Source organism: Molothrus ater, unplaced genomic scaffold, assembly GCF_012460135.2.
Source record: "Molothrus ater isolate BHLD 08-10-18 breed brown headed cowbird unplaced genomic scaffold, BPBGC_Mater_1.1 matUn_MA612, whole genome shotgun sequence".
In the NCBI taxonomy this organism is placed as follows: domain Eukaryota; kingdom Metazoa; phylum Chordata; class Aves; order Passeriformes; family Icteridae; genus Molothrus; species Molothrus ater.
This window is the reverse complement of record NW_023416780.1, coordinates 24245-41367: the sequence shown is the minus strand read 5'-3', so window position 1 is coordinate 41367 and position 17123 is coordinate 24245. Positions and strand designations below refer to the sequence as shown.

Below are 17123 nucleotides of genomic sequence, written 5' to 3'. Positions count from 1 at the left end.
ACATAATAAAAATAAAAAAAATTAAAATTGAAATTTTAAAACATCATTAGAAATGGAGTTGGAATTTGAAATCGAAAATTAAAATGAAATTCAAATGGAGATTGAAAATTCAAATTTGTGCTGAGGAATAATTTGAGATTGAAATTCAAAAGGAAAAAATTATAATAAAAAAAATTAAAATTGAAATTTTAAAATATCGTTAGAAATGGAGGTGAAATTTGAAATTGAGAATTAAAATGAAATTCAAATGGAGATTGAAAATTCAAATTTGTGCTGAGGAATAATTAGAGATTCAAATTCAAAAGGAAAAATTATATTTAAAAAAAAGAAATTTAAAATGTCATTAAAAATAGAGGTGAAACTTGAGAATTAAAATGAAATTCAAATGGAGATTGAAAATTCAAATTTGTGCTGAGGAATAATTAGAAATTGAAATTCAAAAGGAAAAATTATAATTAAAAAAAAATTAAAATTGAAATTTTAAAATATGGTTAGAAATGGAGTTGAAATTTGAAACTGAAATTAACATTAAAAATTCAAATTGATGTCGAGGAATAATTTGAAATTGAAATGTAAAAAAAAAAATTAAATTAAAAAATAAAAATGTAACATTTAAATTTAACATTTCAACTTTTAAAATCCAAATTTAAAAATAAGGATTTGATATTAAAATCGAATTGCAAATAAGAATGAAACGCGAGATGGGAACTTGAAAGGGAGCTGAAACTGGGGCTGAATTCCCACTGAAATTCCCAAAAAGTGGAGCTGAGTTCCCACTGAAATTCCCATTGAAATTCCCAAAAACTGGCCCTGCATTCCCATTGAATTCCCATTGAAATTCCCATTGAAATTCCCAAAAAGTGGAGCTGAGTTCCCACTGAAATTCCCATTGAAATTCCCAAAACGTGGAGCTGAGTTCCCATTGAAATTCCCACTGAAATTCCCATTGAAATTCCCACTGAAATTCCCAAAAAGTGGAGCTGAGTTCCCATTGAAATTCCCATTGAAATTCCCATTGAAATTCCCCAAACCGGCCCCTGCATTCCCATTGGAATTCCCACTGAAATTCCCATTGAAATTCCCACTGAAATTCCCATTGAAATTCCCATTGAAATTCCCATTGAAATTCCCAATCTGGCCCTGCATTCCCATTGAAATTCCCACTGAAATTCCCAATCTGGCCCTGCATTCCCATTAAAATTCCCATTGAAATTCCCAAAAACTGGTGCTGAATTCCCATTGAAATTCCCACTGAAATTCCCACTGAAATTCCCATTGAAATTCCCATTGAAATTCCCACTGAAATTCCCATTCTGGCCCTGCATTCCCATTGAAATTCCCACTGAAATTCCCATTGAAATTCCCAATCTGGCCCTGCATTCCCATTGAAATTCCCATTGAAATTCCCAAAAACTGGCGCTGAATTCCCATTGAAATTCCCATTGAAATTCCCACTGAAATTCCCGTTGAAATTCCCACTGAAATTCCCATTGAAATTCCCACAAACTGGCGCTGAATTCCCATTGAAATTCCCATTGAAATTCCCCAAACTGGTCCCTGCATTCCCACTGAAATTCCCATTGAAATTCCCAATCTGGCCCTGCATTCCCATTGAATTCCCATTGAAATTCCCCGACTGGCGCAGAATTCCCATTGCAATTCCCATTGAAATTCCCAAAAACTGGTGCTGAATTCCCATTGAAATTCCCATTGAAATTCCCACTGAAATTCCCACTGAAATTCCCAGACTGCCCCTGCATTCCCATTGAAATTCCCATAGAAATTCCCAAAAACTGGTGCTGAATTCCCATTGAAATTCCCACTGAAATTCCCATTGAAATTCCCAAAAACTGGCCCTGCATTCCCATTGAATTCCCATTGCAATTCCCATTGCAATTCCCATTGCAATTCCCATTGAAATTCCCCAAACCGGCCCCTGCATTCCCACTGAAATTCCCTGACTGGCGCAGAATTCCCATTGAAATTCCCACTGAAATTCCCAAAAACTGATGCTGAATTCCCATTGAAATTCCCATTGAAACTGGAGCTGAATTCCCATTGCAATTCCCAAACCGCCCCTGCATTCCCATTGAATTCCCATTGAAATTCCTCAAACTGGTGCTGAATTCCCAAAGAAATTCCCATTGAAATTCCCAAAACCCGGAGCTGAATTCCCGTTGAAATTCCCATTGCAATTCCCGTTGAAATTCCCAAACCGCCCCTGCATTCCCATTGAAATTCCCCAGCAGGAGCTGAATTCCCATGGAAATTCCCAGACTGCCCCTGCATTCCCATTGAATTCCCATTGAAATTCCCAAAACCTGGCGCTGAATTCCCATTGAAATTCCCAGTGAAATTCCCATTGAAATTCCCAGTGAAATTCCCTAAACCGCCCCTGCATTCCCGTTGCAATTCCCATTGAAAATCCCAAAAACTGGAGTTGAATTCCCATTGAAATTCCCATTGAAATCCCCAAACCGCCCCTGCATTCCCGTTGAAATTCCCGTTGAAATTCCCGTTGAAATTCCCAATCTGGCCCTGAATTCCCATGGAATTCCATTGGGGTTTCCCCTGGCCGCACTCACGTAGGGCAGCCCGGCCATGGCCGCCCCCAGCGCCTCGGGCACCCCATTCCCATTGACATTCCCAACCTTTACCCCCATTCCCGTTGGGAATTCCCAACCTTTGGCCCCATTCCCATTGGGAATTCCCAAAGTTCACCCCCGTTCCCATTGGAATTCCCAAAGTTCATCCCCATTGGAATTCTCTCACTCACACAGGGCAGCCCGGCCATGGCCGCCCCCAGCGCCGCGGGCACCACATTCCCATTGGGAATTCCCAAACTTTGGCCCCATTCCCATTGGGAATTCCCAAACTTTGGCCCCATTCCCATTGGGAATTCCCAAACTTTGGCCCCATTCCCATTGGGAATTCCCAACCTTTGGCCCCATTCCCATTGGACATTCCCAACCTTTACCCCCATTCCCATGGGAATTCCCAAACTTTATCCCCATTCCCATTGGGAATTCCCAACCTTTACCCCCGTTCCCACTGACATTCCCAACCTTTACCCCCATTCCCATTGGGAATTCCCAACCTTTATCCCCATTCCCATTGAGAATTCCCAACCTTTATCCCCATTCCCATTGGGAATTCCCAACCTTTGGCCCCATTCCCATTGGACATTCCCAACCTTTTCCCCCATTCCCATTGGGAATTCCCAACCTTTACCCCCATTCCCGTTGGAATTCCCAAAGTTCATTCCCATTGGGAATTCCCAACCTTTATCCCCATTCCCATTGGGAATTCCCAAAGTTCACCCCCATTCCCATTGGAATCCCCTCACTCATGTAGGGCAGCCCGGCCATGGCCGCCCCCAGCGCCGCGGGCACCCCATTCCCATTGGGAATTCCCAAAGTTCATCCCCATTCCCATTGGAATTCCCAAAGTTCATTCCCATTGGGAATTCTCTCACTCACGTAGGGCAGCCCGGCCATGGCCGCCCCCAGCGCCGCGGGCACCCCATTCCCATTGGGATTCCCAACCTTTATACCCATTCCCATTGGGAATTCCCAACCTTTACCCCCATTCCCATTGGGAATTCCCAACCTTTACCCCCATTCCCGTTGGGAATTCCCTCACTCACGTAGGGCAGCCCGGCCATGGCCGCCCCCAGCGCCGCGGGCACCCCATTCCCATTGGGAATTCCCAAAGTTTATCCCCATTCCCATTGGAATTCTGTCACTCACGTAGGGCAGCCCGGCCATGGCCGCCCCCAGCGCCGCGGGCACGGCCTCGCGCAGGCGCTGCCAGGAGGCGGCGCCGGCCCCGCCCCATTGGCCCCCGAAGCGGCCGGAGCCCGGGAAGGTGGAGCTGGAGACCAGCAGGGGGCGCTGGCCCGGGAACAGGCGCTGCAGGGCCCTGCGGGGAAACGGGAATGCAAAGGTGTCAAAATAGCAAAATATCAAAATATAAATGTAAATATAAATATATAAATGTATAAATGTATAAATGTATAAATGTATAAATGTATAAATGTAAATGTAAATATAAATATAAATATAAATATAAATGTATAAATGTATAAATGTATAAATGTAAATATAAATATAAATATAAATGTATAAATGTAAATGTAAATGTAAATGTAAATATAAATATAAATATAAATATAAATATAAATTAAATGGAAATAGAAATACATAAATAGAAAAGTATATAAATATAAATATAAATATAAATATAAATATAAATATAAATATAAATATAAATATGGTCACTCTATGGTCACCCAGTGGTCACTCAGTGGTCACTCTATGGTCACTCAGTGGTCACTCTATGGTCACTGTGGTCACTCTATGGTCACTCTATGGTCACCCAGTGGTCACTCAGTGGTCACCCAGTGGTCACTCTGTGGTCAGTGATCAGTTGGTCAGTTGGTCACTCACCCATGTGTGGCTGCAGCCATCACATGCCCGTACAGGTTGTGCACGTCGTAGTGGTCACTGTGGTCCCTCAATGGTCACTGTGGTCAGTTGGTCACTCTATGGTCACTCACCCGTGTGTGGCCATGGCCATGGCGTACCCATACAGGTTGTGGACGTCGTAGTGGTCACTCTATGGTCACTCTATGGTCACTCTATGGTCACTCTATGGTCAGTGGTCACTCAGTGGTCACTCAGTGGTCACTCACCCATGGGTGGCCATGGCCATGGAGTACCCGTACAGGTTGTGCACGTCGTAGTGGTCACTCTATGGTCACTCTATGGTCACTCCCAGCAGTCAATGGTCACTCTATGGTCACTCTATGGTCACTCTATGGTCACTCCCAGCAGTCAATGGTCACTGTGGTCACTGTGGTCAGTTGGTCAGTGGTCACTCAGTGGTCACTCACCCGTGTGTGGCCATGGCCATGGCGTACCCATAGAGGTTGTGCATGTCGTAGTGGTCACTCTATGGTCACTCTATGGTCACTCTATGGTCACTCTATGGTCACTCCCAGCAGTCAATGGTCACTCTATGGTCACTCTATGGTCAGTGGTCAGTTGGTCAGTTGGTCAGTTGGTCACTCACCCGTGTGTGGCCGCGGCCATGGCATACCCGTACAGGTTGTGGACGTCGTAGTGGTCACTCTATGGTCACTCTATGGTCACTCTATGGTCACTCCCAGCAGTCAATGGTCACTGTGGTCACTGTGGTCAGTTGGTCAGTGGTCAGTGGTCACTCAGTGGTCAGTGGTCACTCACCCGTGTGTGGCCATGGCCATGGCGTACCCGTACAGGTTGTGCACGTCGTAGTGGTCACTCTATGGTCACTCTATGGTCACTCTATGGTCAGTGGTCACTCAGTGGTCACTCAGTGGTCACTCACCCGTGTGTGGCCATGGCCATCGTGTACCCATAGAGGTTGTGGACGTCGTAGTGGTCACTCTATGGTCACTCTATGGTCACTGTGGTCACTCTATGGTCACTCCCAGCAGTCAATGGTCACTCTATGGTCAGTGGTCACTCATTGGTCACTCAGTGGTCACTCACCCGTGTGTGGCCATTGCCATCGTGTACCCATAGAGGTTGTGGACGTCGTAGTGGTCACTCTATGGTCACTCTATGGTCACTCTATGGTCACTCCCAGCAGTCAATGGTCACTCAGTGGTCACTCTATGGTCAGTTGGTCACTCACCCGTGTGTGGCCATGGCCATTGCATGCCCATAGAGGTTGTGCACGTCGTAGTGGTCACTCTATGGTCACTCTATGGTCACTCTATGGTCAGTGGTCAGTTGGTCAGTGGTCACTCACCCGTGTGTGGCCATTGCCATGGCATGCCCATAGAGGTTGTGCACGTCGTAGTGGTCACTCTATGGTCACTGTGGTCACTCTATGGTCACTCTATGGTCACTCTATGGTCACTCTATGGTCACTCCCAGCAGTCAATGGTCACTCTATGGTCACTCTATGGTCAGTGGTCACTCAGTGGTCACTCACCCGTGTGTGGCCGCAGCCATTGCATGCCCATAGAGGTTGTGCACGTCGTAGTGGTCACTCTATGGTCACTGTGGTCACTCTATGGTCACTCTATGGTCACTCTATGGTCACTCTATGGTCACTCCCAGCAGTCAATGGTCACTCTATGGTCACTCTATGGTCAGTGGTCACTCAGTGGTCACTCACCCGTGTGTGGCCGCAGCCATTGCATGCCCATAGAGGTTGTGCACGTCGTAGTGGTCACTCTATGGTCACTGTGGTCACTCTATGGTCACTCTATGGTCACTCTATGGTCACTCTATGGTCACTCCCAGCAGTCAATGGTCACTCTATGGTCACTCTATGGTCACTCTATGGTCAGTTGGTCACTCAGTGGTCACTCAGTGGTCACTCAGTGGTCACTCACCCGTGTGTGGCCATTGCCATGGCGTGCCCGTACAGGTTGTGGACGTCGTAGTGGTCACTCTATGGTCACTCTATGGTCACTCCCAGCAGTCAATGGTCACTCTATGGTCACTGTGGTCAGTCAGTGGTCACTCAGTGGTCACTCTATGGTCAGTGGTCACTCAGTGGTCACTCACCCGTGTGTGGCCATGGCCATTGCGTGCCCATAGAGGTTGTGGACGTCGTAGTGGTCACTCTATGGTCTCTCTATGGTCACTGTGGTCACTCTATGGTTACTCCCAGCAGTCAATGGTCACTCTATGGTCACTCTATGGTCACTCTATGGTCACTCCCAGCAGTCAATGGTCACTGTGGTCACTGTGGTCAGTTGGTCAGTTGGTCACTCACCCGTGTGTGGCCATTGCCATGGCATGCCCGTACAGGTTGTGCACGTCGTAGTGGTCACTCTATGGTCACTCTATGGTCACTCTATGGTCACTCCCAGCAGTCAGTGGTCACTCTATGGTCAGTGGTCACTCAGTGGTCACTCAGTGGTCACTCACCCGTGTGTGGCCATTGCCATGGTGTACCCCTACAGGTTGTGGACGTCGTAGTGGTCACTCTATGGTCACTCTATGGTCACTCTATGGTCAGTGGTCACTCAGTGGTCACTCAGTGGTCACTCAGTGGTCACTCACCCGTGTGTGGCCGCGGCCATCGTGTCCCCATAGATGTTGTGCACGTCGTAGTGGTCACTCTATGGTCACTGTGGTCACTCTATGGTCACTGTGGTCGCTCTATGGTCACTCCCAGCAGTCAATGGTCACTCTATGGTCACTCTATGGTCAGTGGTCACTCAGTGGTCACTCTATGGTCAGTTGGTCACTCACCCATAGGTGGCCATTGCCATGGCATGCCCATAGAGGTTGTGCACGTCGTAGTGGTCACTCTATGGTCACTCTATGGTCACTCTATGGTCACTCCCAGCAGTCAATGGTCACTCTATGGTCACTCTATGGTCAGTGGTCACTCAGTGGTCAGTTGGTCACTCACCCGTGTGTGGCCATGGCCATCGTGTACCCATAGAGGTTGTGGACGTCGTAGTGGTCACTCTATGGTCACTCTATGGTCACTCTATGGTCACTTCCAGCAGTCAATGGTCACTCTATGGTCAGTGGTCACTCATTGGTCACTCAGTGGTCACTCACCCGTGTGTGGCCATTGCCATTGCATGCCCGTACAGGTTGTGGACGTCGTAGTGGTCACTCTATGGTCACTCTATGGTCACTCTATGGTCAGTGGTCACTCAGTGGTCACTCAGTGGTCACTCAGTGGTCACTCACCCGTGTGTGGCCATGGCCATCGTGTACCCATAGAGGTTGTGCACGTCGTAGTGGTCACTCTATGGTCACTCTATGGTCACTCTATGGTCACTGTGGTCACTCTATGGTCACTCCCAGCAGTCAATGGTCACTCTATGGTCAGTGGTCACTCAGTGGTCACTCAGTGGTCACTCACCCGTGTGTGGCCATGGCCATGACGTACCCGTACAGGTTGTGGACGTCGTAGTGGTCACTCTATGGTCACTCTATGGTCACTCTATGGTCACTCCCAGCAGTCAATGGTCACTCTATGGTCAGTGGTCACTCATTGGTCACTCAGTGGTCACTCAGTGGTCAGTTGGTCACTCACCCGTGTGTGGCCGCGGCCATCGCGTGCCCATAGAGGTTGTGGACGTCGTAGTGGTCACTCTATGGTCACTCTATGGTCACTCTATGGTCAGTGGTCAGTGGTCACTCAGTGGTCACTCAGTGGTCACTCAGTGGTCACTCACCCGTGTGTGGCCATTGCCATCGTGTACCCATAGAGGTTGTGGACGTCGTAGTGGTCACTCTATGGTCACTCTATGGTCACTCTATGGTCACTCTATGGTCACTCCCAGCAGTCAATGGTCACTCTATGGTCATTGGTCACTCAGTGGTCACTCAGTGGTCACTCAGTGGTCACTCAGTGGTCACTCAGTGGTCACTCACCCGTGTGTGGCCATTGCCATCGCGTGCCCGTACAGGTTGTGGACGTCGTAGTGGCGCCCCCAGGCGTGGGCGGCGTCCGGGCACAGCGAGCGCAGGAACAGCGGCCGCCCCACCCCCGCTGGGCATCGACCGCACAAGGAGAGCCCGTTAATTGATTGATTATTAATTAATGAACAGGCGCTGATTGAAATGATTACCTGCTGGTTAATGAGCTATGCGGCGATTGCATCAATTAATTGGATTGATTGAATGGAGTGATTCCATCCATTAATTGAACTGATTGAATGGAGTGATTTCATCAATTAATTGAACTGATTGAATGGGCTGATTTCATCAATTAATTGAATTGATTGAATTAATTTCCACAATTAATTGGATTGATTGAATGGAGTGATTCCATCCATTAATTGAATTGATTGAATTGACTGATTTCATCAATTAATTGAATTGATTGAATGGATTCCATCCATTAATTGAATTGACTGAATTAATTTCCTCAATTAATTGAATTGATTGAATGGAGTGATTCCATCCATTGATTGAATTGACTGATTTCATCAATTAATTGAATTGATTGAATTGATTCCATCCATTAATTGAACTGATTGAATTGATTGATTTCATCAATTAATTGAATTGATTGAATGGAGTGATTCCATCCATTAATTGAATTGATTGAATTGATTGATTCCATCAATTAATTAAATTGATTGAATTGATTGATTCCTTTAATTAAGTGAATTGATTGAATGGATTGATTCCATCAATTAATTGAACTGATTGAATTGATTTATTTCATCATTTAATTAAATTGATTGAATTGATTGATTTCATCAATCAATTGAATTGATTGAATGGAGTGATTCCATCCATTAATTGAATTGATTGAATTGATTTCATCAATTAATTGAATTGATTTAATTGAGTGATTCCATCAATTAATTGAATTGATTGAATTGATTGATTTCATCAATTAATTGAATTGATTGAATGGAGTGATTCCATCCATTAATTGAATTGATTGAATTGATTGATTTCATCAATTAATTGAATTGATTGAATGGAGTGATTCCATCCATTAATTGAATTGATTGCATTGAGTGATTTCATCCATTAATTGTATTGACTGAATTGAGTGATTCCATCAATTAATTGAATTGATTGAATTGATTCCATCCATTAATTGAATTGACTGAATTAATTTCCTCAATTAATTGAATTGATTGAATGGAGTGATTCCATCCATTGATTGAATTGACTGATTTCATCAATTAATTGAATTGATTGAATTGATTCCATCCATTAATTGAACTGATTGAATTGATTGATTTCATCAATTAATTGAATTGATTGAATGGAGTGATTCCATCCATTAATTGAATTGATTGAATTGATTTCATCAATTAATTGAATTGATTGAGTGATTCCATCAATTAATTGAATTGATTGCATTGATTAATTTCATCCATTAATTGAATTGATTGAATTAATTTCCTCAATTAATTGTATTGATTGAATGGAGTGATTCCATCAATTAATTGAACTGATTGAATTGATTTCATCCATTAATTGAATTGATTGAATTGATTGATTCCATAATTAATTTAATTGATCGCATTGATTCATTTCATCGATTAATTAATAATTAAGGAATGATCCTGATATTGAATTATTAATTTCCCCAGTTAATTAATTATTTTTTATCTAGGTTTTTAAATTAATTAACTATGCAATTATTTAATTAATGATTATCTAGTTTTTTAATTAATTAAAAATCCAAGTATTTAATTAATTATTACCTGTTTTTTTAAATTAATCAAAAATCCAATTATTTAATTAATTATTTGGAGAATACATAATTAAATATTATGGATTGTGTAATGGCCATTCAGCTAATTAGGGAATTAATTATTATTAATTATTATTAATATTATATTTATTAATAATATTATTCATTATAATATTATTGTTTATTATTAATATTATTATTAATTGTTAATAATTATTATTACAAAGGACTGAATTAGTCATACAATTATTCAATTAATTAATCCTCCAATAATTTATTGATTAATTCTCCAATTATTGAATTAATTCCCCGATTATTGAATTAATTATCCAATTATTTAACTAATCAATTTTTAATTTACATAATTAATTCATTACCCAAACAGTTGATTATTTATTCATCCATTTATTTAGAAAATTAGTCCTTCAATTGTTTTATTAATTCGTTATCCAATTATGTAATTAATTAATGGAAATTCAGGGAAAATAAAAATTAAAATGAAAATTAAAACTAAAATAAAAATAAAATTTAATTTAAAGTTATGTTGAAATAAAAAAGGAAATAAAAGTAAAAATTTAAATGAAAAAAAAGTTAAATAAATAAAAACAGAAATAAAATTAAAAAATTAAAATAAAAAAATAAAATAAAAATCGAAAAATTAAAATTAAAAAAATAAAAATAAAAATGGAAATAATTAAAATAAAAGAAAAAGGGAAATTAAAGAAAAAGAAGAATTTTAAATAAACAGAAGCAGAATCAGGAAGTAAAAATAAAATGAAAATATAAATAAAAGAAGTATAAATATAAAGATGAACAGAATTATAAAAAGAAAATTAAAATTAAAAATAAAAATAAATATAAAATAAAAACCGATATAATAATAAAAATTAGATAAAAATGAAGATTCAATAATAATGAAAATAGAAAGTCAAAATAAAAATACAAATAAATTTAAAATTAAACAAAAATAAAAACATTGATATTTAATGATCATTAATAATAAATATATATTAAAAACTAATTTAATTATAATTATTATTTTAGTATTGAAATATATAATACAATAAAATATAATATATATTTTGTAAAAATATAATATATATTTATTATATAAAATATAATGAATATGTAATAAAATATAATGAAATGAAAGTAAAAAATAAAAATGAAAAATAAAAATGAAAATACAAAATAAAAGTTAAGTAAAAATAAAAGCAATAAATTAAAACAAATTAAAAAATAAAAAGAAAAAGAAAAAAGAAAATAAAAAATAAAGAATAAAATATAAAAAATGAAAAAAATTCATTAGAATGAAAATAAAAAATAAAAATGAAAATTAAGTAAAAATAAAAGAATAAAAATTAAAATAAAAATAAAAATAAGAAAGAAACATCAAAATGAAAATGGAAACTAAAAAAAACTAAGATTAAAATGAAAATAAAATAAAACCTCAAAATAATTCTGAAAATTAAAATAAAGACGAAAATAAAGCCCGAAAATTAAATAAAAATTACCAATAAAAATAAAAATGAGAATAAGAATAAATAAAATAAATAATAAATAAATAAAATAAAAGAATAAATAGATAAAAATTAAAAAATATAAAAATAGATATAGATAAAAATAGGGGAAAATAAATAAAAATAGATAAGAATAGATAAAAATAGATAAAAATAAATAAAAATAAATTAAAAAATAAAAATAGATATAGATAAGAATAGATAAAAATAGATAAAAATAAATATAAATAAATGAAATAAATGGAAATAGATATAAATAAAAATAAATAAAAAGAAATAAAAAGAGATAAAAAGAAATAAAAAGAAAAGAAAAATAAATAAATAAAAATAGATAATAATAGATAAAAATAAATGAAAATAGCTAAAAATAAAGAGAAATGAAAATAGATAAAAATAAATAAAAATAGTTCAAAAGAAATAAAAAGAAATAAAAAGAAATGAAAATAAATGAAAATAAATGAAAATAAATGAAAATAAAAATAAATAAATAAAAATAGGTAAAAATAAATAAAAAGAAAAATAAGAATAAATAAATCCAAATAAATCAAAATCAAAATCAATCAAAAATAATAAATAAATCCAAATAAATCAAAATCAAAATCAAAAGAAATACAAAGAAATAAAAAGAAATGGAAATAAAAAAAAATAAAAATAAAAATAAAAATAAAAATAAAAATAAAAATAAAAATAAAAATAAAAATAAAAATAAAAATAAAAATAGAAATAGAAATAAAAATAAAAATAAAATAAAAATAGAAATAAAAAAATAAAAATAAAAATAAAAATAAAAATAAAAATAAAAATAAAAATAAAAATAAAAATAGAAATAGAAATAAAAATAAAAATAAAATAAAAATAGAAATAAAAAAATAAAAATAAAAATAAAAATAAAAATAAAAATAAAAATAAAAATAAAAATAAAAATAGAAATAAAAATGAAAATTAGAGCGAAAGGGGAGCAGGGGCGGCGCACCGGGGCTGTACGGGGGGAAGTTCCAGCGGTTGGCGGCGCAGCCGCGCTCTGAGCCGGGCACCCAACTCGTGGGGACGTTCAGCTCCTGCAGCACAGAACGTGCCGTGAACAGAGGCATTTGCATCTCATTTGAATAGCATTTGCATAACAACTGAATATTTGAACATTCGAATATTTGAACATTTCAGTATTTAATGGACAATCGGTGTGGGGACGTTCAGCTCCTGCAGCACAGAACACGCCGTGAACAGGGGCATTTGCATCTCATTTGAATAGCATTTGCATCTCATTTGAATGCCATGTGCACGACACTTGAATATTTGAACATTTGAATATTTGAACATTTCAATATTTAATGGACAATCGGTGTGGGGACGTTCAGCTCCTGCAGCACAGAACGTGCCGTGAACAGGGGCATTTGCATCTCATTTGAATAGCATTTGCATCTCATTTGAATGTCATGTGCATGACACTTGAATATTTGAACATCTGAATATTCAAACATTTCAATATTTAATGGACAATCGGTGTGGGGACGTTCAGCTCCTGCAGCACAGAACGCACCGGAAACAGGGACATTTGCATCTCATTTGAATACCATTTGCATCTCATTTGAATAGCATTTGCATAACAACTGAATATTTGAACATTCGAATATTCAAACATTTCAATATTTAATGGACAATCGGTGTGGGGACGTTCAGCTCCTGCAGCATAGAACGCGCCGTGAACAGGGGCATTTGCATCTCATTTGAATAGCATTTGCATCTCATTTGAATGCCATGTGCACGACACTTGAATATTTGAACATTCGAATATTTGAACATTTGAATATTCAAATATTTCAATATTTAATGGACAATCCACGTGGGGCTGTGTTCAGCTCCTGCAGGCACAGAATGCTCTGTAAACCGGGACATTTGCATCTCATTTGAATACAATTTGCTTGAACATTTGAACATTTGAACATTTCAATATTTAATGGCCAATCCACGTGGGGCCGTTCAGGTCTGGAAATAACAGAATTCACCTTAACCTGGGACATTTGCATCTCATTTGAATGCCATTTGCATGACACTTGAATGTTTGACCATTTGAATTTTGAACATTTGAATATTTGAACATTTCAATATTTAGTGGACAATCTGCATGGGGCTGTGTTCAGGTCCTGCACTCACAGAATACACCCGAAACCAGCGCTGGACATTTGCATCTCATTTGCATCTCATTCAAATATTTCAATATTTAATGGTCAATCCCTGTGGGGCCGTTCAGGTCCTGAACTCACAGAATTCACCTGAAATCAGCACTGAACATTTACATCTCATTTGCATCTCATTTCCATATCATTTAAATGTTTGAACATTTAGTGGCCAATCCCTGTGGGGCTGTTCAGATTCTGAGCTCACAGAATTCACCTGAAATCAGCGCTGGATATTTGCATCTCATTTGCATATCATATGAATATCAAATATTTCAACTCACAGAATTTACCTGAAATCAGCACTTGACATTCACATCTCATTTGCATCTCATTCAAATATTTGACTATTTAATGGACAATCCCTGTGGGGCCATTCAGATTCTGAGCTCACAGAATTTACCTGAAATCAGCGCTGGATATTTGCATCTCATTTGCATATCATATGAATATCAAATAATTCAACTCCCAGAATTCACCTGAAAGCAGCACTGGCCATTTAAATCTCATTTGCATCTCATTTGCATCTCATTCAAATATTTGACTATTTAATGGACAATCCCTGTGGGGCCATTCAGATTCTGAGCTCACAGAATTCACCTGAAATCAGCACTGGATATTTGCATCTCATTTGCATATCATATGAATATCAAATATTTCAACTCACAGAATTCACCTGAAATCAGCACTTGACATTCACATCTCATTTGCATCTCATTTGAATATCATTTAAATGTTTGAACATTTAATGGCCAATCCCTGTGGGGCTGTTCAGATTCCGAGCTCACAGAATTCACCTGAAACCAGCACTGGCCATTTACATCTCATTTGCATCTCATTTGCATCTCATTCAAATACTTCAATATTTAATGGCCAATCTTTGACTTTGGGGTAAAAAAGGCGGATTTTGGGGTAAAAAGAATGAGGATTTTGGGTGGACAAAGGCGGATTTTGGTGTAAAAAAGGCCGATTTTGAGTCAATAAAGACCGATTTTGGTGTGCAAAAGGCGGATTTTGGGTCAATAAAGGCCGATTTTGGGTGGATAAAGGCCGATTTTGGGTGGATAAAGGCGGATTTTGGGTCGATAAAGGCCGATTTTGGGTCAATAAAGGCGGATTTTGGTGTAGAAAAGTGCGGATTTTGGGTCAATAAAGGCCGATTTTGGGTAGATAAAGGCGGATTTTGGGTTGATAAAGGCGGATTTTGGTGTAGAAAAGGCGGATTTTGGGTCAATAAAGGCAGATTTTGGGTGGACAAAGGCGGATTTTGGGTCAGTAAAGGCGGATTTTGGGTTGATAAACGCGGATTTTGGGTCAATAAAGGCCGATTTTGGTGTAGAAAAGGCCGATTTTGGGTGGACAAAGGCAGATTTTGGGTCGATAAACACGGATTTTGGGTCAATAAAGGCCGATTTTGGGTGGATAAAGGCAGATTTTGGTGTAGAAAAGGCGGATTTTGGGTCAATAAAGGCGGATTTTGGGTCGGAAAAGGCCGATTTTGGGTGGATAAAGGCGGATTTTGGGTCAATGAAGGCGGATTTTGGGGTAGAAAAGTGTGGATTTTGGGTGGATAAAGGCGGATTTTGGTGTAAATAAGGCGGATTTTGGGTCAATAAATGCTGATTTTGGGTCGATAAAGGCGGATTTTGGGGTAGAAAAGGCCGATTTTGGGTGGATAAAGGCCGATTTTGGTGTAGAAAAGGCCGATTTTGGGTCAATAAATGCTGATGTTGGATCGATAAAGGCGGATTTTGGGTGGATAAAGGCGGATTTTGGTGTAGAAAAGTTGGATTTTGGTGTAGAAAAGTTGGATTTTGGGTGGATAAAGGCGGATTTTGGGTGGATAAAGGCCGATTTTGGGTGGACAAAGGTGGATTTTGGGTCAATAAATGCTGATTTTGGTGTGCAAAATGCGGATTTTGGGCCAATAAAGGCGGATTTTGGGTGGATAAAGGCGGATTTTGGGTCAATAAATGCTGATTTTGGGTCGATAAAGGCAGATTTTGGGGTAGAAAAGTGTGGATTTTGGGGTAGAAAAGGACGATTTTGGTGTAGAAAAGGCCAATTTTGGGTCAATAAAGGCGGATTTTGGGTCGATAAAGGCGGATTTTGGTGAAAAAAAGGCGGATTTTGGGTGGATAAAGGCCGATTTTGGTGTAGAAAAGGAGGATTTTGGGTGGATAAAGGCTGATTTTGGGTGGATAAAGGCGGATTTTGGGTCAATAAAGGCGGATTTTGGGTCGATAAAGGCGGATTTTGGGTCAATAAAGGCCGATTTTGGGTGGATAAAGGCCGATTTTGGTGTAGAAAAGGCCGATTTTGGGTGGATAAAGGCTGATTTTGGGTGGATAAAGGCGGATTTTGGTGTAGAAAAGGCCGATTTTGGGGCAGAAAAGGCTGATTTTGGGTGGATAAAGGCCGATTTTGGGTCAATAAAGGCGGATTTTGGGTGGACAAAGGCCGATTTTGGTGTAAAAAAGGCCGATTTTGGGTCAATAAAGGCGGATTTTGGTGTAGAAAAGTTGGATTTTGGGTGGATAAAGGCCGATTTTGGGTCAATAAAGGCGGATTTTGGTGTAAAAAAGGCCGATTTTGGGTGGACAAAGGCGGATTTTGGTGTAAAAAAGGCGGATTTTGGTGTAAAAAAGGCAGATTTTGGGTGGATAAAAGCTGATTTTGGGTGGATAAAGGCGGATTTTGGGTCAATAAAGGCCGATTTTGGGTGGATAAAGGCCGATTTTGGGTGGACAAAGGCCGATTTTGGTGTGAAATCGCCGTTTTGGCCCTCACCAGGCTGAGGCCGTCGAAGCGCAGGCGCTCCCCGAAGCGCCGCAGTTCCAGTTCCCACCAGCGCCTGCAGGGGGCGCTGCTGAAATCCGGGAACTGCGCCCGGCCCGGGCCCGCCTGCAACGGGGAATCCATTCATTAATTAATTAATGAGTAATTAACCGCTAATTGCCTAATGAACCGCCGGACCGCAGCCAGAGCCAACGGCCGCTCCTTAATTCCCTCCCCCACCACGTCTAATTAGCAAACCCCCACCCCAATTAACACCAGGGGCTGTTAATTACTGAGTGACCTCTCCAGTTCGAGCTCCTGCTTATTCGTTAATTCATTCATTAATTCCCTCTCTAATTAGCACAGGGAGCTATGAATTAATCCCCTCTCTAATTAGTGCAGGGAGCTATTAATTAATCCCCTCTCTAATTAGCATAGGGAGCTATCAATTAATCCCCTCTCT

At 39.2% G+C, this 17123-nt stretch overlaps 1 long non-coding RNA gene across 1 annotated transcript; it reads right to left on the bottom strand.

Moving 5' to 3' along the window:
• Positions 1–3873: 3873 nt before the first annotated feature.
• Positions 3874–16772, bottom strand: LOC118701370 (uncharacterized). The gene is made up of 3 exons (XR_004982498.1): positions 16673–16772; positions 12682–12766; positions 3874–3921 (listed from the first exon to the last, which is right to left on the bottom strand). It is a non-coding gene; the product is annotated as an uncharacterized LOC118701370 (long non-coding RNA).
• Positions 16773–17123: the final 351 nt, after the last annotated feature.